The 27,019-nt window shown below is 41.7% G+C and overlaps 1 protein-coding gene across 3 annotated transcripts in view; it reads right to left on the bottom strand.

The window, feature by feature from the left end:
- The window catches only part of Rab30 (RAB30, member RAS oncogene family), an 82,395-nt gene that overhangs the window by 44,603 nt on the left and 10,773 nt on the right, over positions 1–27,019 (bottom strand). The window contains exon 2 of one of the 3 annotated variants that reach the window (XM_051192254.1): positions 10,281–10,415. The exons of the other annotated variants lie outside the window; for them this stretch is intronic. The gene's annotated coding sequence lies outside the window, so the exon portion shown is untranslated. The remainder of the gene's footprint in view (positions 1–10,280; positions 10,416–27,019) is intronic. 3 annotated transcript variants of the gene reach the window in all.

Here is a 27,019-nt window from a genome sequence, read left to right as displayed (position 1 = left end):
AATTTGGGGTCCCCCTCCACAAAGACCCCTGACCCAGGCTGTTTCCCACCTTCAATTTTCTCTCCTCCTGGGGCCACTGGTATGTGATGGGTGTGAAGCTGAGAGAACAGCACACGCAGCTACAGCACAGTCATATCCAATGGAGCAATCTCAAAAGACAGCCCAAGAATTTTAATGAAAACCAGAAAACCCCTGGCTGCAAGGCAGGACTGCAGTCCAAGCCCAAATGCCCCTCCCTCTGCAGCTAAGAATCCCTGAGCCAGCTTCCTCCCCGAGTACAGAGAGGAAAAAAAAAAAAAAAAAAAAAAATCCATCCTGCATTCAGTACTGCCTTTCACAGCAGCTGCATTCTGGGGTTATTTAGGTTAGAGCAAGGCACATGCTGACTGCAACAGGACCCAGGACCCTGAGAAGCACAGGGTGTGGCTGCAGCAGATCTGTGTGCCAACAGATTATGAAACAGTCATTTTTTTTTTTTAAAGGCTCCTCTTTCCTTCTGCCAAAGCTGCCTGCCTGCCCACAGCTGCATACAAAGCTAGTAGAGAATGTTAACAAGCTTAAAGGGAAGGGACCGGGTTTCACAAGCTTGAAAACCAGAAGGGAAAGAAACGTGCATCTGGAGCACTTACAGTCATCAGTGGTGCTCATCTTCTTTGTGTTCTCTAGGAGGTGGAAACTGTAAGGTGTGTGTGATAGAAAAGAAGGCCAACTCAGAGAGGTTGGGCAACTTCTTGTGGGGTCCAACTGAAGCTCAGTATGAGTAAAGCACATCACAAATATAAACTACAGGGCCTGATATGCCATTTGCATAGTAGACTGCTTGCCTAGGATGCATGAAATCCTAGGTAGGATCCTTATCATCATATAACCCAGGCATGGAGGCACATGCTTGCAATCCTATCACTTGGGTAGAGGCAAGAGTTCAGCAGTTCAAGATGGATTTGAGGCCAGCCTATATAAATTGAGGCAAGAGAGAGAGAGAGAGAATACAAACTAAAGCCTGGAATGCTGGCTCACACCTGTAGTGCCAACAATGGAAAGCTGAGGTAGGAAGACTGCTGTGAGCTTGAGGCCGGCCTGGACTTCATACTGAATTCCAGACCTGACAGAACTATAGGATAAGCCCCTGCCTCAAAACAAAACTGAAGTGCAGTAGTGCATGTAAAGCCATGAGTTTGACCCTCGCACTGGGGAAAGTCAAACTCAATATCCTGAGCTGCCTCCATAATAAAAAGAAGGGGGCGGGGTGTACACTGTACACTGACTAAGTGCATGGCACTGAGCTAAGCTTTTCACCAGTATTCTACCAGAGCAATTAGATAAAATAGGAGTCCCTCCTATTCCCATTTTACCATGAAGAAACTACAGCTTTGATGTTAACTAGCACCAGGATTTTAACCCTAGACTATGTAATTCCCACCTTAAACATTATAACAGAGGGAAATAGCTTAGGTCATCACACCAAGCAAGCAAGTCTCACAGAGAATGCTCCTTCCCAATAGCAAATTCATTATTCTAGGCTTACCTTCAGTCCTCCCCGGTACCATAGAATCATAGAGCCACAGGCCCTGGGAGGGCTGATCACTAAATACCTACCATCTCAAGCACATGGGCTCTGCTGACTGCATGTATGAAAGAGGAGGCTGACACATTAGCCAGGGACCGCCACGTGTGAGAGACACACAGCTCCTTCCTGCACACTGCTCCACCGACCTGGCCCACACAACCTTACAGTAGCCTCCACCCAACCACACACAGGTTCATTTTGCATTAACAGGAGACCACGTGCCTCTACCTACAGCAACCCTATTTCCCAAGAGAAAGGACTGTCTAGACAGAGCATCCCAATCCATCTTGATTAGAAAGTAGCTACGTGTTGCCTGGATCTGTATTCCATGATCCAGCTAAAGCTCTATACTTGACATTTCTGGGTGGTCATACTGAGCATCACCCAGTTCAACAGCTCTGAGTTAGAACTAACTTCCAAGCCAGGAAAATGTCTCTCAAGGAGGGGGTATCACAGGTATATGACACACTCGCTTGTGGGTCTCACACACACACACACAGGCAGGCACACCAAACACACAGGCACACCACACACAGTTCCATGAAGCTGGCGGAAACTTGAAAGAACTCTTTAATGCACAGACAATGAGGCTTCATGATGGCTATAAGGTACAATGAGCACACCTATGCCGCCAGGCAGCTGGTGTCTTACTCTTGAGAATATTCTGTGAGGCAGATGGGTTTGCTGTTAAGCAGAGACAGCAACTGAAGCCCAGAGAGGTAATGTAATTTGCCTCAAGTCACACAGGAAAGGTTAAATTAGCTCAAGTTCAAATCTGATTTTTCTTTTTTAAGTTTGTTTATTTTATTGGGTTTTGTTGTACGTCTCAGCAGATTTTCTCTTTTCTTTCTTTTTTTTTTGTTTGTTTGTTTGTTTCTTTGGTTTGGTTTTGCTTTGATTTGGTTTTTTGTTTGTTTATTTTTATTTTGTTTTTCAACAGGGTCTTGGGAAGCTTATGCTAGCCTAGAACCTGTTATATAACGGAGATTAGCCTTGAACTCATGGTTATTGTGCCTCTACCTCCCAAGAGTTGGGATTATAGGAATGACCCCACCACACTCAGCCCTAGTTATATCTTGAACGCAGGATCTTCTTGCCTCAGTTTCCTGAATGCTGGGATTGCTGACACGCACTACCACACCTAGCTTCAAATGTGATTTTAATATAACTGCAGCACCCTTCCATTCTGGCAATGAGATGAGAATCTAGGCAAGCCTCTCTGAGGAAGGATTTCAGCTGAAATCTGAACGATGAGGAGTCAACCACTTAACTTAGGAAGTGAGGGTGGGAGTGGACAGAAGGAACAGGAAATTCAAGGACTAACTGGGGAGCAGGAAAGCAGGAAGAGGCTGGGGACTCTGCTGAGGATCAGGAAGAAACTCAGAAGGACAGGGAAGGTGGATGACTCAGAGGAGGCGGGGCATGTAGACCATGACAAGTAGCTTGACTGTGTTCTAAGGGCAATGGGAAATAAAAGACAGGTTTAATGGGGGAAATGATACGACACGATTCCTGCTTAAAAGAGAAAATACTGAGCTGAGTTGCTCAGAAAGTAAAGCACTTGCTTTGTAAGCACAAGGGCCTGCATTTGATCCCTACAATGGGGGGAGGGGGAGGGGATAGAGAGTGGGGCCCTGATATCGATCACACCATTATAAAAAATCACTGTCGTGTATGCTGGATTTAAAAATAAATTCAAAGAATATTATGACAGGGGAACTGGCTCAGCAAGTTAAAGGCACTTGCTACTTAGCCTGACAACCTGAGTTCTATCCCCAGAGAGCATAGACTTGATCTTCATACCCATCCACAATGGTGCATACACACACACACACACACACACACACACACACGGGGGGGGGGGTTAAGAGAGAGAGAGAGAATAAATAAATGTAATGAAAAAGTAAAAGATTTATTTTAAAAGAATATTAAAATGAGAACTATAATGAAAAATAATAATTCTTGCTGCTATGTGAAGGAGAGACTATATAAAAGAGGCAAGAGCTGGTACAAGGGGAGAAAGGATTAGGGGTTTTGGGTCAAAGTGAGGGTAGTACAGATGGATTTTATATTTGCAGATTGGTGGGACTGAAAATACTTGCTGGTGGATTGTCTGCAAACAGTGATGAATACACACTCTTAGGTCTAGCTTGAACAACTGGGTGAATGTTGGTGACTTCCCTTCCCTGGACTGATACAGGTGAGCTGCTGGGCATGGTAGCACAAACTTTCAACCCCAACACTCTGGAGGCTGAGGCAGGCTGATCTACATAGAGAGTTCCAGGCCAGACCAAGGCTACATAGTAAGACCCTGTCTCAATAAACAAACAAACAAACCAGAGGTACAGCTATGGCTCAGTGGATAACATATTTGCCACACAAGTATGAAAACCTCAGTTCTGATTCTCAAACACATGTACAGCTAGACACAGTGCTATACATCTGTAATCCCAGTGTTCCTGTGGTAGATGGAAGGTGGAGACAGAGAATGCCAAGAAGCTCATGGGGCAGTATACGCATGAACACATGTGTGCATATACACACATACAGAGAGAGAGAGAGAGAGAGAGAGAGAGAGAGAGAGATTTAAAAATACAATCAACTAGATGAGCCCTCACCTGAATGGTTAGGGAAGGAGTTAAGAATTGAGTTCATAGCAATCCTAACATCTTGATTTCTGTAGTTCTAAGATAACATTAGTAGGGGGGCGGAGCACTGGCTGATCTTCAGAGGTCCTGAGTTCAATTCCCAGCACCCACATGGTGGCTCACAACCATCTATAGTGGGATCTGATGCTCTCTTATGCCATAAAATCAATACAGCACTCATATACATAATATTTATATATTAACATTTGTCTAGTTTTTGTGCCTGGAATTTCCACCAACAATTCTTTGCTATGTCTTGCTTCTCAAAGACATGTAAGACTACTAGATGCTTTTTATCATTACAGAAGGAACCCTGGTTCACTGGTACATGTCATTAAGGATCCTGAAAAGTTCTCTGTTATAGATTAAGGCACAATTAGGGTACTGGATAGCCCCATAGCTCTATATCCTCTGGCTAGTTATTAAGAATCATTTCTATCTCCATTTTTCTCATTGAAATATGGAAAACAGCTGGGCGTAGTAGCTTACACCTGTAATCCCTGTACTTAGAAGGCTGGCAGCAAGAAGAGTGCTATAGGCCAGAGCTACAGGCAAAGACCCCCTAATCAAAATAAGTAGTAGGGAGTAAACAGTTTGGGATGCTAGACCAACACTTGGTTCTGACACATCCTAATAAGAATCGTGATAGCTAACCCCTATCATATGGACACCATGCTCATGTTAGACGTGTGCTGTATGAATTGTAACTAAATTCTTTCAGTCACCAAAGAGTATCCACCATTGTTATCCCTGTTTTAAAAATAACAAAATTGCTGGGCAGTGGTGACACATGCCTTTAATCCTGGCACTCAGGAGGCAGAGGCAGGCAGATCTCTGTGAGTTCAAGGCCAGCTGGTCTACAGGGTGAGTTCCAAAACAGGCTCCAAAGCTACAGAGAAATTCTGTCTCAAAAATCCAAAAACAAACAAGAAAATTAACATTGTTGTTTTAAAAATAACCAGTTGGGAAACCATAAAACTCAATGATTATCCAAATTACAAAAAAAAAAAAAAAAAAAAAAAAAAAGCAGATTTTAAGATGTCAGCAGAATCTGAATAAAAATAACAAGTCTTATGTAAATAAACTGAGTTGGGGAGGGCAACCAACTATTGAATTCAATATCTCAATTTACTGGCTAAACATTTAGTTGATATTTCTTGAACACATAGGTGAATAGTTAAGTAATTACAAACAAACTGAATTCCTGTCAGAAAGAGCATCAAGAAACTAGCATTAAAAAGAATTCATTGCCCAGTGAGGTGGCTTAAGGAGTAAACACACTTGCTGTACAAGCCTGGTGACCTTGGTTTCATCCCCAGAATTACTCCTGGAAGCTGTCAACATGCCACCATGAAACACAAATGCCCCTGTGAATGCTACATTTCAGAAAAGTATTTTGTTGTTGTTGTTGTTTGTTTTGTTTTGTTTTTGTTTTTCGAGACAGGGTTTCTCTGTATCGATTTGGAAACTGTCCTGGAACTAGCTCTGTAGATCAGGCTGGCCTTGAACTCACAGAGATCTGCCTGCCTCTGCTTCCTGAGTGCTGGGATTAAAGACATGTGCCACCAACTCCCGGCTTTCAGAAAAGTTTTTTTAATAGGGTTTTTGTGTGTGCTGGGAATTATCTACCACCAAGCTATTCTTCAGCCTTGAGACTTAAAGATTTAAATAAGAACTTAAGCAAAGGGCTGGGTAGATGGCTCAGAGATGCTTCTCAAGCATAAAGACCTGAATTCAAATGTCCAGCACTGTGTAGAAAGCCAAGTATAGCCACAGGTACCTGTGACCCTGTACAGTGCAGGCCACAAACAGGAGGCTCACCAAAGCTTGCTGGCCATCCACTTAGCACCAGATTCAGTAAGAGGCCCTATCTCAAAGAAATAAGGCAGAGTGATAGAGCAGGACACCCATTGCTCCCCTCTGGCCTCCACATACGTAGGGGCACACACACAAAGTCAAACAGAATAAAAGTGTGCAGCTATCTCCATGGTGACACTGAATCTTCACTTCCAAAACAAGGAAACACTAGCAGGACCAGACCATAATCCTTTCTAATCAACCCTAGCCCATTCCTTTATTACTGAAGACAGCAATTGCTGCTGAAAGATGAGAGGAACAATTACAGTTACAGAAAGATGACGGATAGATGAATAGATAAATGATAGCTTTTATTATTTTATGTGTATGAGTGTTTTCCCTGCATGTAATTACATGCAGCTCATGCATTCTTGGTGCTCAAGGAGGTCAGGAGAAGGCTTCAGATCCCCGGTACTGTAGTTACAGACAGATATTTTCTATTTTTACACATTTCTCCATTTTGAAAGAGTTTTCAAATGCCTACAAATGAGAAGAGCATCTCACAATCCACCTCTGCCCTTAAAGCTCCTGAAGAGTCTTACCAATGGAATATAAAGCTTCCTTTATTTAATTTGGGTTATCCTCTAAGTGATATGAAATAATTATTAATACTACACATTGGTTTATATGAACAAACCCAGGGGCCTAAATCCAAACGATACAGAACTATGAACTCAAATCGAAGGATCTTGGTTTTATTATGCCATATCAAGAACCTCTGCTTACACTGAACAGCAAACAAAGTCTGTGATTCTTTACATTAAAAACAGTAAACTAGATAGGGGATGGTTTTTAAAACAACATCTGAAATCTATTTTGAAAAGTCTTTGAGTTAGACTAGTTAACACATAGACCCACAACTGGACAAAACACACACACACACAAAGTGAGACTACAGAATTCTCAGTTCTTAATGGAACATATATTGCACCCACTCCTCCCAAGGTTCAGGGATCATTTTGGAAGAGGAAGCAGAAAGACTGTAACAGCCAAAGGAGGTGGATGTCTACAAGCAAAAGGGGTTTTCTGAACCCCACAGGGTACCTGCACATATGAACTCACAGTGATTGGAGCAGCATGCACAAAACCTGTGTGATCCCAAGCCAGGCCAAATCCTAGCAATGAAGGGGAGTTAGGCATGAAGTCCCATACCCAACTAAGGAGCTGTTGGCAAGTTTTAGCTCCTGGCAAAGGGAGAGTGTGGTGGTTTGAATAGGAAACCCCATAGACTGATATATTTGAATGCTTCATCAGTAGGGAGTGGTGCTAATTGACAGGGATTAGGAGGTGTGGCCTTGTTAGAGTGGGTGTAGCCTTGTTGACAAAAGTATGTCACTGGGTGGTGGGGGGGGGGGGGGCTTTGGAGTTTCAAAAGCTCAAGCCAGGCCCAGTGTCTCTCTTCCTGCTGCCTACTGATCTGGATGTAGAACTCTCAGCTGCTTCACCAGCACCATGTCTTCTTGCAATGATAACAGACTAAACCTCTGAATGCAAGCAGGCCTCAGTTAATACTTTCTTTTATGTGTTGCCATGGGCATGATGTCTCTTTCACAGCAAGAGAACACTGACTAAGAAAGACAGTTTTCTCTAAGAGTGTAGCCACTGGTAAATCAACCATGTTCCAGTAGAAGGTCACATAGCCAAGAATATTTGGTTAACACAAATCAGTCTTGTTGAATTCTTTCTTAAAGGGCACACAAAATTCAGTGGCTGGGTCTAGAAAGAGCTGGGGGGATGAATATGAACACACAAAATACATTGTAAGAAATTCTCAAAGAACTAATAAAAGTATTTTAACGATATTTTGCCATTGCCAGATGAGTAAAATATTCAAATTACATAAGAAGTGGAAGAACAAAAGAAAGACCCTGCAGGATTCTATGAATTTAATGAGCTGGTTACATCTATCTGTCAGAACTAAATAAATTATGTTACAAGGTTGTTTTAGGCACTATTTGGCACGGGGGGGGGGGGGGGATCCATGCCAGATTTTTTTTCTTGCAGAATTCCTTAGTTCTCTGGCTCACAAACCCCAGGATGCCTCAGAATATAGTTTGAAATGACAGCTTTAAAATGGCTATGCAAAAGGTAAATCCTCCACCACATGCAGAGAGAACCTCCCTGCTGCCCACACAAACTGCATCAAGTTCAGAGGCACCAGCCAGGCTGTCACGCCTTCAGGGAACTTTTGATGCTCAGTAGAATTCTACTGTGCACATTAACTTTTCTAAGTGTTCAGAGAGCATGGAACACAGCAGTGCACCTGTCATCCTAGCACTCCAGCAACCAAAGTAGGAGGCCTGTAAGTTTGAGGCCAGTCTAGTCTACAGAGTGAGATCTTACCAAAACAAATACATAACTAACTAAATATCAGGAACATGGTAAAGACAATGGCACAACCATCAGCTTTCTAGGCCTATGTGTACATGCTAACCTTTCTGCTTCATGAAAAGACTAGACACCAGAAACCAGAAGGCTTAGACATAGGTCTGACGCCACTGAGTTCCTATTTCCTTGTTACCACCAGTATCAATCACTGAAAGAAATATAGACTTATTGGTCCACTTACCTACACATACATGTGAAGACCAGAATGAGAAAGACAGATGAAGGAGCTATGGTCCCACTCACAGAGAGAAGCAAAAGCAGAGTCCATGCAAGTACTTAGCCAAGTTGGAGTAAATGTCTCTAAGCACAGGCAGCACTTGGGCCTGAGCCTGAATCCCAACTCCACTACTAACCAACCAGGTACATGATCTTTGGCAATTTTTACTTAATCTCTTCAGATTTAACTTCCTCAACTATAATACAGGAATGGAAAATCACACCAATCACATTGAGTTAGTTGGAATTTAAATAGATAATGTGTTTTACTCTGCAAGCTACAGTGAACGTTAGATAAGTCTTGGTTATTGTTATTAATTATATATGGTCCTGACCCTGAAGTTCTACAAAATGAGGTACATAGCACCCCTAAGCCTTGTACTTTTTATCTGCTACAGGAGAGGTGATAGCTTAGTGATCCTAAAATTCATCAATGTCTACAATATCAGAAGACTCCACAATCTCACTTGCATCACATGTCTCAATGTCACTGCTCAGATAAGCTGATACTAAAAAGCAGCTGTCAAACCATTATTCTCCAATGGCTACCTGAATCTGTTTCCATTTTAGTTCCTTTAACCTCATTAGCTTTATATGCATATATGAAATGCATTTTCCAAGAAAGAAACAAGCAGCTGCCAGGGAATCTAAGCATCTGTCCCATTCCTTTGGGCTGAGGAGAACGTCTCAAAGTTAAATGTGAGAGGAAGGTAAATGACTGGATTCAGGCAAGAGCTCCCATGGGTGCAACACTCACTCCTCATATCTACATGCCACTTTCCCACATGCAATGCCAACTACTGATCCACAGCCGAGAGGGATTTTTGTTGTTGTTTTGTTCTGCTTGTGCTTAATTTTGCATACTCAACTCTAAACAGAGCACTTGGATATGGGTTAGACACACAATTTAACAAATAAGAGTCACATTCTCTCTAGATATACACAGGCTCCTTTATGATAAGTCCACAATCCCATTCTGTTAAGAGCTAACTCTGTGACCTTGGGGAAAGAGGAGGCAGGGATCTTCTCATTCATTGGTAAAATAGACAGAGAAATGTATTTGATGAGGGCTCAAATTACAGCTGTGAGCCTTGAACCTCCATACCTCACTTGGAATGACATTTTACATTTGCAAAAATGTATAAAGACAACACATACACATTGGACATCATATGTGGTTCCCCAATGCCCATGATATGTACTGTCTGGCCTTTTTACAGAAAACATTTGATGAGCCCTGGATTCAATCATCTAAGTTCCGTTAAAACCCTGACATACTAGCATACTAACTCTACCATGCTTCCTTAAATCAGTCTGATTCTGACCTTCCATGCGGAGTATTGCCAAGTCTTGCCGAGTAAGAATGATGCTAGAGACACCATCCTGCTATTTGTTTAATTGGCTAAATGGTCTCTGAGGCAACAACCCCAAGAATTAAATCCCCCTCTAAAACAGTAAGTTGGGTCAATGTGAACCAAAAGATTCCCGATAAAGGCCTGCAGGGATGTCAAATGAGAGGAACAAACCCACAGAGCTATTGACTTCACGGATAACCAAGACAACAGTGAGGAAGCAGAGCTCAGACAACCAGGATCAAGACTCACCCTGTTCCACCAAATAAAAAATACATGCAGTCATCCAGGAACAACCCGCTTCAGAAAAACAACAAAGCTCACAGGAACACCAATCATCTGAGCAGATCATCTTAACAGCCATGGACCACAGTGAATAAATCCTATCTACAACAAAGCACATAAAATAACATAGCTCACAACATTGTTTCCACTCCCCCCTGTTGTTAGGAATATATAATGCCAAAACAAGAATTCAGCCATTTATGTCAGGGCATCGAGCCAAGGGAAGCCTAGGATATATGATCCTATTAACACTAATAGTAGTGTGAGCAAGGTAAAAGGAAATAAAGCTCCCTGTCCCTACTCAAACTACATGCAGTTTTCCAGAATAAACAGCCAGCAATTATTCTTTTAATGTGCCTCCTCGGCACACTGATAAATCACTGCACAGCATAAAATTTTGGTGAATTCAAAAAAATAGCTTAGTCTTTCTCCCCTATCTGTAAATTCACAGGTCCTAAAGAGGGATGGGGGTGCTTTCCCCAAACCCTCGCGCAAGCTTCTCTTTCTCCAAGTACAATAAGCTACAAACCACTGCCAAATTGCTATTTAGTAATCACAGAGTTGTTCTAGAATGCTCCCTTCACCCCCTCCGTGTCTGCTCTCCTCTAACGAAGCTCCTTGTGTGGCTGGAGAGGCTGGCGCTCAGTGGTTAAAAGCACTGGCTGCTCTTCCACAGAACCAGGGGTTTGATTCTCAACACTAACATGGTGGCTCACAACCATCTGTAACTTCTGTTCCAGGTGATCCAACGTCTTCTTCTGGCTATGGGAGGCACCAGGCATGCATGTAGTGCACACACATACACATACACACACAAAATTATAAGTACTCTTAAAAAAGAAACTCCTCGAGGAGCTCACCTAGAGGACCAGAGAGGTCTTTTCTCTCTCAAGGGTCTCCCTGTGCCCAAAAGATAAGGCAGATTCACGTGCCTTAACCCTGTCCTTTCTCCTCTAGCCAATACCATTGCCAAGTATCCTATTCTGGACATGCTGGCCTGAAAATATGGAAACAAAATCCTGGCTATCTCAGTGACCCTGTCCAGTCTCTCATAAGTCAGAAGAGAGAATACTTTTTGTTTCTGACTCATTAGGTAAGCATGTTCTAATAGCAAGAACACAAAGATCGGTCTCAGGACCTCTTTCTGAACCCCCCATCAAACATCTTTCTCTCCCAAAGTCTTTTTCGTTTTTCTTTTCTTTATGGTTTTTATAAAATGAGTCCAACCTCATCTGACATCCTTACTTGAGGGATGAGGATCCCACACCCTGAACCCTACAGCTCTGGCTTAGTGAGGAGTTATTGTTGATCCCTGATCTCATTCCAAATAGCGTCACCCACACATTCTTGGAAGTGCATTCCCCATGGCTGCAACACAGCACACATGAGTTCTGCACATGGCCCTCTTTGGCTGCTCCTCCCTTCTGCCTGCTGGAGTGTGTGATCTGCTGAACTCATTGGAGCCAGGGAAAAAATGGCTTAGTTAAAAAGAACCTTGTATGTGTATGTTTATGTTCATGCATATGTGTCTATGAGTATATGTACACGTTTGTGTTCATGTGTGCCAGAGGTTTCCTCAATTGGTTTTTGCATCTTACTGTTTGAGACAGTTTGTGTTGGGTAGTTTTACACCAACTTGACATAAGCTAAAATAATCTGAGAGGAGGGAACCTCAATAATAAAAACACATCCATAAGATCCATAAGGCTTCCTCTATTAAGGTATCTCTTTCTTTGCTCTCCTTCTCTATTCTTCCCCCAACTTGACCTTCCTGATCCTTTATGTTCTCCTCCCACAAGATGACCCCACCTAAAAAAATCTAAGCAATAGTGGAGAGGCTATCTTAAATGCCCTTCCCCTATAATAATATTGATGGCTACCTTAAATGCCATTATAGACCCTTCATCCAGTAGCTGATGGAGGCAGAAGCAGAGATTCACAGCTAAGCACTAAGCTGAACTCCTGGAATCCAGTTGTAGAGAGGGTGGAATGATGAGCAAAGGGGTCAAGACCATGCTGGGGAAACCCACAGAAATAGCTGACCTGAACAAGGGGGAGGTCAAAGACTACAGACTGACAGCTGGTGAACCTGCATAAGATAGAACCAAGCCCCCTGAATGTGGTGTCAGTTGGGGTGCTTGGAAATCTATGGGGTTGATCGTAGTGAAACCAGTATTTATCCCTAGTGCACAAATGGGCTTCAGGAGGGATACTCTCTCTCAGCCTAGATACACTGGGGAGGGCCTAGGACCTGCCCCAAATGAAGTGACAGACGTTGATGATTCCCCTATGGGAAATCTCACCCTCCCTGAGGAATGGATGGGGATGTGATGGGGAGATTGTAGAGGGAACGGGAGGATGAGAGGGAGAGGGAACTGGGATTGTTATATAAAATAAGATTGTTTCTAATTTAAATAAAAATGAATAGAAAAAAATATAAGGCAAGTCTGTACAGGATTTTCTTAACCAGTGATTGACATAGGAGGGCCCAGCCTATTCTGGGTGGTGCTATCCCTGAACTGGAGATTCTGGGTTCTGCAAGAAATCAGGCTGAGTCAGGTAAGAAGGGCTAACTCACACCTTTAATCCCAACACTCAGGTGGTAGAGGCAGGCCTGGTCTACAGAGTGAGTTCCAGGGCAGCCACGGCTACACAAAGAAAACAGTCTCCAAAAAAAAAAAATCAATCAATCAATAAAAACAAATAATAAAACAAAAAGAAAGAAAGCAGCAAGCTGAGCAAGGCAGAGGGAGCAAGACAATAAACAACCCGCAGTCTGCATTTGCTCCTGCCTCCATGTTCCTACCCTGTTTGAGTTCCATACCAACTTCCTTTAGTAAGGGACTACATTGTGGAAATATAAGCCAAATAAACCCTTTCCTCCCCAACTTGCTTTTGGTCATGGTGTTTCATCAGAGCAACTGAAACCCTAACTGGGTGAGGGTCTCCCATTGAACTTGGACCAGAAAGCCCCAGGGTTCCCCTTGCCTCTCTCTGCCTCCCTAGTACTCAGATTGCCTGCACACAGCCAAGCCCAGCTTCTTATATGGGTATTAGGGATATGAAGTTGGGGCCTCATCTCATGTCTGTTTGGCAAACACTTAACCAACTGAATGAAGCCATCTCCACAGACACACAAAATCCTTTTAACAGAATAACGTTTTGTTTTTCAAAATACACATTGCCTCCACTCTAAGATAAATCAGACTATTTCCTCACTTTATCTCCATAAAAGAGTCATTAATGCCCGTACAAGAAAGGGGGCACATATATCTCTTGAACATGGAGGTCAACATAAAGTTGACGGGATTCAAACAGGCTTTGGAGAATACCGCAAACTACTTAGTGATTGTTACCAGGTATCTATGGAAATAATTCCATATTACCACTTAAAGGAGTCTTCCTCATCTCATCATTTTAACATTAAACATGGTGCAACCATTCTTATTCTTCCATTCACAACTGGCCCTTCCCCTGCTTTGGAGGCCCAGGCCCTCTGTAGACAAATAGTAGGTACTATACCTTTCATCAGCTCATTTCTTTACAGAATGGTCTCTCCACATGCAACGCTACTTACTACCCATGACTGTCCGTAGAGGATAAGGACCCCATCTTATTCCTTCATGTCCAACAGACTGCCTGACACATAGCTGGTGATTCATAATAGTAGGGTAAAAAGTGAATGCTATGGTTTAGATGCTGTCACCCTAAATTTCACATATTAGATGCTTAGTCCCAGGCTAAGGTGGGACCACAGTCTGATGCAGAGGCACTCTGGTCTGCAGAATGACTTCCAGGACAGCCAGAGCTACATAGTGAGACCTTTTAAGATATTCTACTAGAACACAATCAGAGTCCTTTTGTCACGACAACAATGAAATTTAAAGGAACTGGAAAGATAACTTAAATTGCACTCAATTTTCTGCAAGTCTAGAAATAAAGAGGGTAAATCAATGGCTGTGACTCCAGCCACACAAGAGAGAAACAAAAGCAAGGAACAGAATCTTGACAATTTGGAGAGGCCAGTGTAGTTTGGGTGCCCAACCAACTCATTTTTTTCCTTCTTAGACAAACAAAACATGTTTTTTTTTTTTCTTTTTTAGCATCCTTTACTGTTCACTGGAACCACACACTGATTATAGTTTTTGTAATGAGAACACAAGAAAGATAACTCTCCCATCCTATTGCTCATTAAAACTTTCCAGAGGGGATCTTCCCCAGCTTTGCATTCAGAGGGAAAAAGCCTTAGAATTTGGAGGGAACACAAGAAGGAAGGAGCCTGGCCTCCTGGGACTTTAAAGGCAGCCTAATCAGAACAACTAGGTTTACCTGGTTAATGCAAATCACTAAATTTGGGGGCTATTCAGCATTAACTGCTCATACCTCCTGGTCTCAGCAGATTCTTCTGATGGTTTTATAACACCTCAGTGTCCTTCCTAAAGGTTTCCTTTTTGCTCAAGATGAGAGTTAGGTTTCTTTCCCTTACAACTTCAAGAGTGCTAACAGCCAGGAAGAATAAATAGCAACCATCTGAAACGCCAAGGAGATAGAAATATACAATAAATATCTAGGGAACATCTAAACATTTCCTCAGAACAGAGTGACATTTGCAAAAAAATTGAAGACAACATACAAAGACCCCTTTTCCCATTTCCAGGGGCTACCAGCTTTAAGCTCACACACATATCAAACTGCTCTTTTCCTCATCTCCTTCATCCTAGGAATGTACATGAAATTGTAACAGCCCTGACTTGGGGTTTCCCTATTGCTATGCCCACAGCAACTATCATCTAGTTCTAGCAAGCACAGTAATGCTCTCTAATCATAGGTGGCCTCTGCTGTTGTTCCAGAGCTTATTAGGAAAGAGATCAGAGCATGACTCCAAGAATTTGACTCATGAGGCTGGGGTAAAGAGTATAGTTTGGATGAGTATAGGGACCTAAGAAGTATTTGCAAAGATGAGTATTCAAGAGTCACCAAAGTTTGACAGCATTTATAAAACAATAAATGAGAAAGCTACAAACAAACAGGAGAATGATGCCAGAAAGGCATGTTGGCCAATGATAGCAGTTCAGGACTTGGGCCAGTGTTGATAAAGCAAGTATGCTATGCAGGGTCCAGAATGGTCTCTCGAGGATTCAGATTTGGTCTGCAACAAGCATAGTAACATGGTATAATAAATTCTTCAGGCTTGTTATTAAGCCCTTTAACACTACATGGTGAGTTTATTGACTTCCAGAACAACCAAATGAAGCTGGGGTTGTCATCAACCCTTATTTATGGCTAGGAAAACAGGTGCAGACAGGTTGATGCCCACAGCTCTAGAATTTGTGACTTGAGCCAAGTCTTGGCTCCAAGCTCCTGAACTATGATCCTCTCTCCAGTTCACTTCAGTACACACTATAACACACTAGGGCACTGGAAAACCCAACACTCACTCACAATCCATCAACATGCTGGCAGTTGGTTTTCAGTGTTTTACAAAGCTACATGTCAGAACTTTCTAAAGAGTATTTTAAAGGCCTATGATAGATGTATGATTTGCCTCCAAAACCAGCTGAGAAAACATTCTCTGACTAGATACCAGGCCCACCAAGGACCTTGAAGGGAAGAGGGATTGAAGGTACTGAAATGTCAATGTGGTCCAACCAGAAACTTGTTCAATCACCGAGGACAAGGGGACAGGATATCTTAAGGGCTAAAAGATAAAATCTGGAGAGTAAGTGGAAATTACCCTTAGTTAGACAAAAAGTAAGGATCAAATCATTACATCTACCTGGCCTTAGTGAGCATTATCTCAGATGATTTTTATGAGCCAATTCACAAATACTAACTGGGAAAAAAATTAATGATTCAAGAAGAGCAATTTACCTCTGGGAGCTGGTGAACTACCACCTCACAAGATAAAACAAGAAACTGGAGGCATAATCTCTTCCCTTGCGTAAGTTAGAAAACTTCAAGGGTTGATACCACATGACTATGGCTCCAGAGATGAAAGGGAGCTCATGTTTTCGCATACTTCCTTGAAAATAACAAGGTTTAGTACCCAGAAGAAGCACAGAATAGAAGACGAATAAAGACTGACAACTTGGCCTTGAACTGCTGCTCAGTCTCTTGTTAGCTGTGGCCTTAATCAAGTCATAACTTCTGTGAGCCTCGGTTTCTCTATCTGTAAAGTGAGAGGATGAACACTTACCTTACAGGACTGTGGGGAAAATAAAATAAACCTGTGCATGTAAAGAGAGTGTATAACATGGAGCTGGAGAGCTGACTCGGCCATTAAGGTCACTTGTTGCTCTTGCAAAGGACGCAAGTTCAGTTCCCAGCACCCATATCAGGCAGCTCCCAACTACTTGTAACGCCAGTCCCAAGGGATCCAACACCCTCTTCTGGTCTCTAATGGCTCCAGTACAAACTTACTTACATGAACTTACACACACACACACACACACACACACACACACACACACAAACACACACACAAATAAAATAATTAGGACCAGACAGATGACTCAGCAATCAAGAGCACTTGCTGTTCTTTCAGAGGACCTCTGGTTCCCAGCATCTACATAGGAACTTACAACTGTGTAGAACTCTAGTTCCCTGGGATCTAGTACCTTCTTGTGGCCTCCATGGGCACAAGACTACATGTAGTAAACCTGCACACATTCATGCAAAGCACTCATACACATAAAATAAAAGTAATAAACCTTGGGGCTGAAGAGATAGCTCAGTGGTTAAGAGCACTGGCTGCTCTTGTGGAGGTCCTGAGTTCAATTCTCAGATACCCCATGATGGTTCACAACCATCTGTAGTGGGATCTAATGTCCTCTTCTGATGTAAAGGCATACACGCAGATAGAGCACTCACATACATTAAAAACAAATAAATCTTTAAAAATAGTAATATATCTCTTTAAACAATAACTAAGTAAATCTTTAAAAACATAATATAACACAGTGCCTGACTTGGCAGCTCCTTAATAAATGTTAGATACTGACTATACACCTAGCCTCCACTTTACCCCTTTGGTATTAGAATTCCAATATCCAGTACTTCTTAGTACTTTGCCAGTCCTCAGTATGAGAGGCTTGTTCATTCCACCCAGTATCTTGGCCATCTCATTAACTTTTATGAAAGACAACCATCTGTGACTATAGTTGTCAACATCTCAAATAACTCTGGGTCCTTGGGCCTCTTAGCAATCTGCTCCGTGCCTCCCAATTCTTTTTAAAATAATTTAACCACCAGATCACTCTTTAATTTTATAGTCCTCCTGCAATATAAGAGAAACACTTTGTAGATACCCACACTTTGTGTGTGCATCTGTATGGTGTGTACTTGTATCTGCAGGTATACCCACACACATGCATACCCAAAGGAAGTTGGCAGCTGCCTTCTATCACTTTCCACCTTACTTTCTGAGGCAGGGTCTACCACTAAACTAGAAGCTCCTAGGATCTGGAGGTCTCTACCCTGAGTCCTCCTAAACACTGAAATCTCTGCATCCCCAATACTTACAATTAACTAATTCAACTAGACTTAACACAAGATAAAAGGGATTTCAAAGATTATCAGAGCTTATTAAATAGGTACTACTCTTATGACCGCAAGAATGATAAGAAGGGTGAAGTCCATTGGTCTCCCATGTCATCCTCCTGGTCTGTGTGGTCACTTCTTCAAAACATCCTCCCATCCATAAAAGGGTCTGGTGCCTCTCCTCTGTGTTCCCAGATCCTGCATATACACTAGTGTTGGCACTATGACCAAAATGTATGATGGGTCTCTTTGCTAGCCAAAATTATCTTACAGGCAAAGTCCTGCCAAATCTCAATTGCTAGTATCTTATGCTACTAGTATAGTAGATCTTAGTGTTTGGTTAATGAATTAGTGGTGATGGGAAACAAACATAGAACCCTCCACCATATGGTAGAAATCAATCAGTGAGACCAAGAGAAACTATAAACAATCTGCTCTAAAGCAGCTCATTTGTTCATTGATATAGAAACCTAGTCTCAAAGGTATCAGATAATTCATCCAAAGTACCCTCAAAAGTATCGAGAAGATGACAAGCAAAGGCAGTCACCTGCCATTGTGACTGAGTCAAAGATAGCCATTACCTCACATGTAGCCCAGAGAGAAGCCATGTAGTTTACTGGAAGCATAGGCTCCAGGTGTCATTTTGCCTCTGTCACCTACCAGTCATGTGATTTCTAGCAGGTCATTTCATCTGAGTCATAATTTCTGTATCTGTTAACTGGGCTATTAATAACTTCCAGGTTGTTGGGGTTATTAAATCTGCCAACATCCATAGAGTGCCTAGCAAAGCACCAGCACTGCGTGCTAAACAAGCATTTACTGAATGAATCATGTGTGAGTCCCTGTCCAGCACAACACAACTTCATAAACCTGGTTTAGACTTTGCTTTTAAGTCTCTGCCAACCTGGAAGGTGACAAGGTTACCTGTAATTATAGAGTCATATAACTGGAGACTCTTTCATTGGTAGAATTAGATCTTAAAGCTGCTCTTTAACATCACCTCTTATAACCCTACCCACTGTTCCCTTCATCCGAGTTGCCCTCCCCATTGTCCTCATGTCACACAAAAATTCCCCATCCTCTATTGCCTAGCCAGATTTACCCTATCATAGGGTCTAATGGTTTGAATGAGAAATGTCCCCCACAGGCTCAGATATTTGAACACTCGCTCCCCATTTGGAGGTACTGTTTGGTGATGTTTGTAGGAGGTGCAACCTTGAAGGAGAAACTACACCACAGGGGTGGGCTTTGAGAGTTTAAAGCCTCACACCACTTCTAGTTCATTCTCTACTTTGTGCTTTGCAATAGAAGGTGTGTGCTCTCAACTTTTTGTTCCAGATGCCACACCTTCTACCTGATAGGCTATCCCTACCATTAGGACTCTAATCTTCTGGTACCCTAAGTTAAATGAGACTCTTCCTTCTATAAATTGCCTTGGTTATGGTATTCTAGCACAGTAACAGAAAATGGTTAACACATAGGGAGTAGGAAAGCATCTCTAGTGTTTGTGACCTCATCAGTCCTTCCGTATCTCAATGGTCACTTTCCTCTACACAGCGAAGAGTCCTATGGTCTGAATGTCTATGTCCCCTCCAAAATTCACATTGAAACTGCAGTTTAAATACAGATAGTGCTAAGAGTATTAGTGACTGATTAGACTATGAGGCCTATGCTCTCATAAATGCATTAGTGACCTAGAAAAGTACTCAAATGGGTGGAGATATGGCTCAGAAATTAGGAGCACTTAATGGCTCTTGCAGAGGACCTGAATTTAGTCTCCAGCACCCATGCAGGCAGCTGACAGTCACCTGTAACTCCACCTCTAGGGGATCTGACACTGTCTTCTGGCATCTTTGAGTAACTGACTTCATGAACTCACACACTATTTAAAAAATAATAATACATAAATCTTTTTAAAGCACCTGGAAAAGCAAGTTTATCCTCTGGCATATGAAGACACAGAAATATGTATCATCCTGGGGGCAGAAGAAGCCACCTGCCAGAGCCTTACCTTGCCTACCAGCCTGAACTACCCTAAGAAATAAACTTTTATTGGCAGGTGTATTGACACAAGTGTAATCTCAGCATTTGGAGGCTACGAGAAAAGAAATGGCACAAGTTCATGACCAACTTGGGCTACATAGTGTTCTGTGCCAGCCTGAGCAAGACTCTGTCCCAAAAAGCAAATAATAATAACTTTTCTTTTTCTTTTTTTTTTTTTTTTTTTTTTTTTTTTTTTTTTTAGACAGAGTTTCTGTATTTCACCTTGGCTGTCCCAAAACTTCTCCGTAGTCTAAGCTGGCCTCCAACTCAGATATCTACCTACCTCTGCCTCCCAAGTGCTGGGGTTAAAGACATGCACTAACACTTCAATAAGGTGTTTTTTAAAGGAACTTTCCAGCCTCGGTCAATTTGTTATAGCACATCAAATTTACTAAGACAAAGCATGTTATTTGTTCTTTTGTTTGCTTTAGTTTTTTGAGACAAGGTTTCTCTGTAGCTTTGGAGAGCGTCCTGGAACTCACTTTGTAGACCAGGCTGGCCTCAAACTCACAGAGAGCTGCCTGTCCCTGCCTCTGGAGTACTGAGATTAAAGATATGTACCACCACTGCCTGGTGTCTGTTTTTGGTTTTTTTTTTTTTGGTTTTTTTTTTTTAAATCACAGTAAGATACACCCAATCTAAAATGTATCATCTTAACAATAATCAATCATTTGAGTAGTAAGAGAAGTCTAGGGCCAGAAATCAAGATAATCAAGATGATCAAATGATTTTAAGCATGCCACTGAAGCTCTCAGATATAATGCTTCCTCTTACAATTTTTGTCTAAATTAAATGATATAATTTATGTAATCAGTGCAGTGCTTAGAATATTATAAAATTTTCTAATGTGTTCAGTATTATAAAGTTATAATAAAAATGGCTTGTTGTCAAGGAGGAGCTAATGGGACCCCAGACTGATAGCTGGGAATCCAGCATGGGACTGACTCAGACCCCCTAAATATGGGTCTCAGCTAGAAGGCCTGAGCAATCTAAGGGACCTCGGGCAGTGGAACCAGGATGTATTCCTGGTGCACAAAAGGACATCCCCTATGAAGGGATACTCCCTATGAAGAGAAGTCCTAGTCCCTACTCCAAATGACTTGACAGATTTAGATGACCCCTCCTGGAGGGCATCACCCTACCTGTGGAGTGGGGGGGGTGGATGGGAGGGGAGGGTGGGGGAGGCACAAGAGGGTGGGAAAGAGGATAAGAAGGAGGGAGGGAAAGGGAACTGGGATTGATACATAAAATAAAAATAAAAAAATTTTATAAAATGGCTTGTTATACATTCAACCATTTCATAGCCATGACTATAAAAGCAAAACAAAAACAAAAAAAAAAAACAGACAAAACCTTTTGTAGGTAACATTCCAAACAGAATTAAGTCCTACAGAAAGAACATTGGATCCAGATAGATATCACTGAATTTGGGATCTTCAGTTACCCAATTATAGCTCCAGCCAAGAATGGTAAATGAAGAGGCAGACAAATCTCTATGAGTTAAAGGCCAGCCTGGTCTATGTGAACAAAAAAGGAAGAAAGAAAGAAAGAAAAAAAGAAAGGAAGGAAGGAAGGAGAAAGAAGGGAGGGAGGGAAGGAAGGAAGGAGAAAGAAGGGGGGAGGGAGGGAAGGAGGGAGGGAGGAAGCACACACACACACACAACTCCAGCTCTAGCAGATTACCTCTTTGATCACCTCAAAGAGAAGCACTTAAGTACCACACTAGGTAAGGATTATCTTACCATTTATTCTGTCCAAAAATCTCATAAATATTTTTTAAATCTTATTATTTTAATTTTTATTTTATGTGTATGGGTGTTTTGCCTGCATGTGTATTTGTATACCAAGCACATGGCTAGTGCTGGCAGGGACCAGAAATGGGCATCAGATGCCCGGAAACTAGAGTGATAAATGGTTGTGAGGTTTCATGTGGGTGCTGAGGATGGATCCCGGGTCCTCTGGAAGAGTAGCCAGGTCTCATCACTGCTGAGTCATCTCTCATCCCCCTCCTAAATATTTTTAACTAGGATTATTTGAGGGTCTTTGTTTGTGTTTGGGTGCATGAGCCAAATCTCTTTTAAATGTATATTACATGTATTCATTAAACATATTTATTTGTTAGTATGGTATGTGTGTATGTGTGTAGATACACATATACCATGGTGCATATTTAGAGATTAAATGACAATTTGTGGGAGTATATTCTCTTCTACCACATAGGTCCCAGGGATGAGTGGCAGGTTGGCAGGTTGGCAGTAAGTGCCTTTACCTTCTGAGATCTTGCAACAAAATTTAATCATTCATATATTGAGGCTTGAAGAAGAAAGGTGAAACTGAAATAACTATTTTTTTTCCATCTCTCTCAAAAGCTTAATTCCCCACCCTCATACAATTCCTTTAGGACAGGACTTTCTTCTGAGGTTTACTACCTGAATGTCCTGTACTAGTGGCATCCTTCCCAAAGTTAACTCTTAGAAAGCAAAATTATTGAATTGACCAGACAAGCTTACTCAGCTTTCTTTTTTCAGCCAAAACAATTAAAATTTGGCATAGCTAATTAAAATTTCTCTCTAAGACAAAATCAGGAACCTGTGCATGGATGGCAAGGAGAAAAGGAAGTAAGAAACAGACTTACAAATGCTAGGGCTGGCCCAAAACTTGCCCAAATGGCAAAGGTGACCATTATACACAACTTTCCCAAGACAATCAGAGTCCCACATAAAATGAACGCCAGACTAAGACGATTTCTTCTTACAGTAGCTGCTAATGTGATTTGGTGTGTGCACTTTCATAAGACTTTCCAAGTCAATGAATTTACACATAAGAAAGAAATTTTTGTCAGATCATGAGTCCAAATTTATTTATTTTTCATAAAGAAGTGAATGAAGTTTATTTTGACACTGGGTCTCAATGTATAGCCCTAGCTAGTCTGGGCCTTGATATGTAGAATAGGCTGGCCTCAAATTCACAGAACCCAGGCTGCCTCTGCCTCCAGAGTGGTAGGATTAAAGGGGCACACCACTATTTCTGAAAGGAGTCCTAATTTTGGTTCAAAACAATATGTCACCATCTACTATTGGCAAACTTTTTAAAAGATTTCTTTTTATTATTTTTAATTATGTGTGTGCTTGTGTGTGTATCTGTGTATAGGAATGTACATATATGCATGGCAGGGTATACGCAGAGTTCAAAAGAATTGGAGCCTCCTGGAGGCAAACTTACTGCTGTCCAGAACAGGTACTGGGACCAAAGAGGATCCTTCTCTCTTAACTGCTGACCCATCTCTCCAGTCCCAAACACTGGATCATTTGAATTTGGCTCCTAAATCATGTGTAAGAGCTGCCACTAGCCTTGCTCATAGGAGGATGTCCAAAGTCTACCTGGTACTAGACACCATCCTGAGACCTGAGTCGGGTAAACTCTAAGGAGTGGTATCTCCCCTCCCTCCAATTTTATCCTTTTATCTCAAATTAATTTCAATCTCATCAAGAAATTTCAAGTCAGTTACTAATATATATATATATTCTCCACCTGAATTACTCAAACGTTAATGTTTTACCACATTTTCTTTATAATTCTCTCCACTATAAGTACTGTTTTATCTCTAAATATGTAGTATTTCATTAAAAGCCAGGAATATTCCCTCATATTTCCACAGTATCAAAATCAGGAAATTTATATTGACCCTACTTCTAATCCAGCTTCAACCCTTAACTGATTTTTACCCACTGTACAAATAGCATTCACTACGGCAATATGAATTATATCAATAGACAAAGAGAAAATTTTCTTCAACCCAAGACCTAATCCAGGACCATGTGTTACATTTAAGTCTCTATTTGCCTTACTTTGTGAGACAGGCCTTTCACTGAACCTGAAGCCATTGTTTCAGCTACACTGGCTGGCCAGCAAGGTCCAAAGACCCACCTGTCTCTGCCTCTCCAGTGTGTAGGATGACAGGCAACCACAACCACAACCACAACCACCTTCTAAGCGGGTGCTGAAGGTCCAACGTCAGGTCCTCCTGTCTATACAGCAAGGCCTCTAACCCTCCAAGCCATTTCCCTAGGCCCCTCCTGTGCTTACATTCAAGTTATAAATTTGGGGAGAGATTCCACAAAGGGGCAGTGTGTTTTTCTCAGAAATCTCGTGGCCTCATGGTCGATACCAACTTTTGGTACCTTAGTAAAAGTGGTGTCTGCCATCTTTCTCTACAATAAAGTTCTTTTTTTTTTTTTTTTTTTTTTTTTTTTTTTTCCTTTGCTACTAATGAGTACCTATCTGCAAAGCGATGCTAAGGCAGGCGTCCCCTGTCATAGATAATGAGAGCTTTGGAGAAAATGGGACTTGTGCATTGTCATAAAGCTTAAAGATACAGAACCCTGTGTGAAGGAAGCTCACAAAAGAACCTCATGGCCTACAAAATCCCAGTCTCAAGATCTAACATGACTACAGTCACTCATCCTCTAGGGTTGCTTCTCCTACAGTGTAAGGCATCCAGAGCGTAGCCCTTTAGACCCAAGGCTGATACACTCTGGGCAATGGATGTGGGTGTGCTAGAGGAAGGAAAGCCAGGCAACATTAAAAAACACAACAGGAAACTGTGTTTGCACTTGGACACCAGCTGAAAGGGGAAACCTGGGCACTGTCCCTGCCTTGAAACCATCTCCCACACCCTGACCCTTCAACTAGCTGAGTGAGACTTTTCTTTCTGAGCTCCTAGTTCTTCCAAATTTTTTAAGATTCCCTTTTTAAAAATTCTAAATTATTTTTTAATGAGTATGGGTACCTTGCCTACATGTAAGTCTATGTACTACATGCATGCCTTGTTCCCACAGAAGCCAGAAGAGACCTTCAGATACCCTAGAACCAGAGTAACATACAGTTGTGAGCTGCCATGTGAGTGCTGAGAATTGAACCCAGGTCTTCTGGAAAAGCAGCCAGTGCCCTTAACCACTGATCCATCTCATCAGTCTCTCTTCCTAGTATCTTCCTAGTGTTTTTATTTGGCAAGGAGATGAAAAAAACTGGAACTCCTTTTACAAATAATTTTTTATTTTATTTATTTTGTGTATGAGTGTTTTGTGTGCTTGTATACATGTGTACCACATGCTTCACTGGTGTCCAAACAGATCAGAAGATGGTGTCAAATTCCCTGAAACTGGATTTGCAGACATTTGTGAGCTGCCATTTGGGTGCTGGGAATCAAACCCAGGTTCTCTGGAAGAGCAGCTCTTAACCCCTGAGCCATCTCTCCAGCCCCCAAACTGGAACTCCTTTTTGTTTGGTTGGTTAGTTGGTTTTGATTTTTTTGGTTTTGGTTTTTGGTTTTTTTTTTTTTTCAAGGCAAAGTTTCTCTAGGTAGCCCTGGCTGCCTGGAACTCTGTAGACCAGGCTGGCCTCGAATTCAGAGATGCACCTGCCTCTGCCTCCTGAGTGCTGAGATTACTCTTACACAGTGCTACTGAGAATTTGAAGGGCTACAGCTGTCTGGAAAACAACCTAGCAGTTTCTCAAAAGGTCAAACACAGTTTTACCAGTTGACCATTTCATAATTATCAAAACATACATCCATTCAAAATTGTAAATACATGTTGACAGCAGCATTACTCAAAACAGTCAAACAGTATAAGCAACTCAAATACCCATAATATGAAAAATGATTACACACAATGTAGAATGTCCATATAATGGGGTACTATTTGATACTAAAAAGTTATGCAGCACTGATGCAAGCTATGATCTATGAACTTTGAAAGTATTATGTTAATGGAAGAAGTTGTTCACACAAGACCACACATGGTATAACTCCATGCACATTAAATGACTGAAACAGGCAAATTTATGCAGACAAACAGTAGAATAGAGGTTGCCTTAAGCTGGCTGAAAAATAGCAAATAACTGCTAAGTGACAGGAAGTTTCTTTTGGTAATAACTAAAAATACCCTAAAGTTGATTGTGGTAAAGATTACACAACTTGATCAATGTACTAAAAAACATTAAATTGTATATTTTCAATGAGCAATTTCTGTGATATATGTGAACAACATATCAATAGAGGTACTTTCACATGCAATACTGTATACTTGGTATGATAGCTCCAGCCGGTAAAATCCCAGCAATCAGAACACGAGACAGAAGAACTGCTTTAAGTCTGAGGCTACAGAGTGAGATCCTGTCACAAACGAACATGATACATGTATTTCAAGAAATCTCAAGAATAAACAAATAAGATAAGCCAGGTGTGGTAACCACACCTTTAACCCAGCACTTGGGGGACAGAGGCAGTCTACACAGCCTGGTCTACAGAACAAGTTCAAGACTGCCAGAGCTATGTAGAAAGATTTTTGTCTCATGAAACACACACACACACACACACACACACACACACACACACACACACACACACACGCAGAAATCTCAATGCACGTGTATACACATACATTATGCATAATCCATACACTGTCAATTACTTACTTCCTACTTGTAACCATGGTACTTTTTCATAGTCTTCTAGGGTTTCTTTGTGCAAATTCAAAATAACCTTATCATTCACAAACTATAATTCACACTTTCTTCTGTCACTTAAAATATCTCCTCGGAGAATACCCCAACTCTTGTTTGTTGCTCTAAAGCTTTTCCCTTGTGTAAACATGTCAGTCCCCTGCTATTGCACACTTCCAATCATTTTCTATCAGCAAGATGCTGCAATGATTGCACTCTATCCTTTATGCTGGTTTCAACCCAAGACATTCTGGTCCTTTCAGCCAAATGACTCATGGAGTAAGCAGAACCATTATGCAATTAGAACAGTATTTACTACTCATCTCTCCTGATAACTGGCTGCCAGGATCACACTGCAAGTTATTTGTGGCTTCTCGGACTTAGTTTCCCTGCTTTCATGAGCATCTTGTCTACTTTATTACCAGCGTTTAAGAATAAATTAGCACCTGGTGGTGGTGGTGGTGGTGCACACCTTTGATCCCAGCACTCGGGAGGCAGAGGCAGGCGGATCTCTATGAGTTTGAGGTCAGCCTTGTCTACAAGAGCTAGTTCCAGAACAGCCTCCAAAGCTACACAGGGAAACCCTGTCTCGAAAAACAAAAACAAAAACAAACGAACAA

Source organism: Phodopus roborovskii, unplaced genomic scaffold (assembly GCF_943737965.1).
Source record: "Phodopus roborovskii unplaced genomic scaffold, PHOROB, whole genome shotgun sequence".
Taxonomy (NCBI): domain Eukaryota; kingdom Metazoa; phylum Chordata; class Mammalia; order Rodentia; family Cricetidae; genus Phodopus; species Phodopus roborovskii.
Note: the sequence above shows the minus strand (reverse complement) of the source record. Positions and strands in the feature narration are given on the sequence as shown.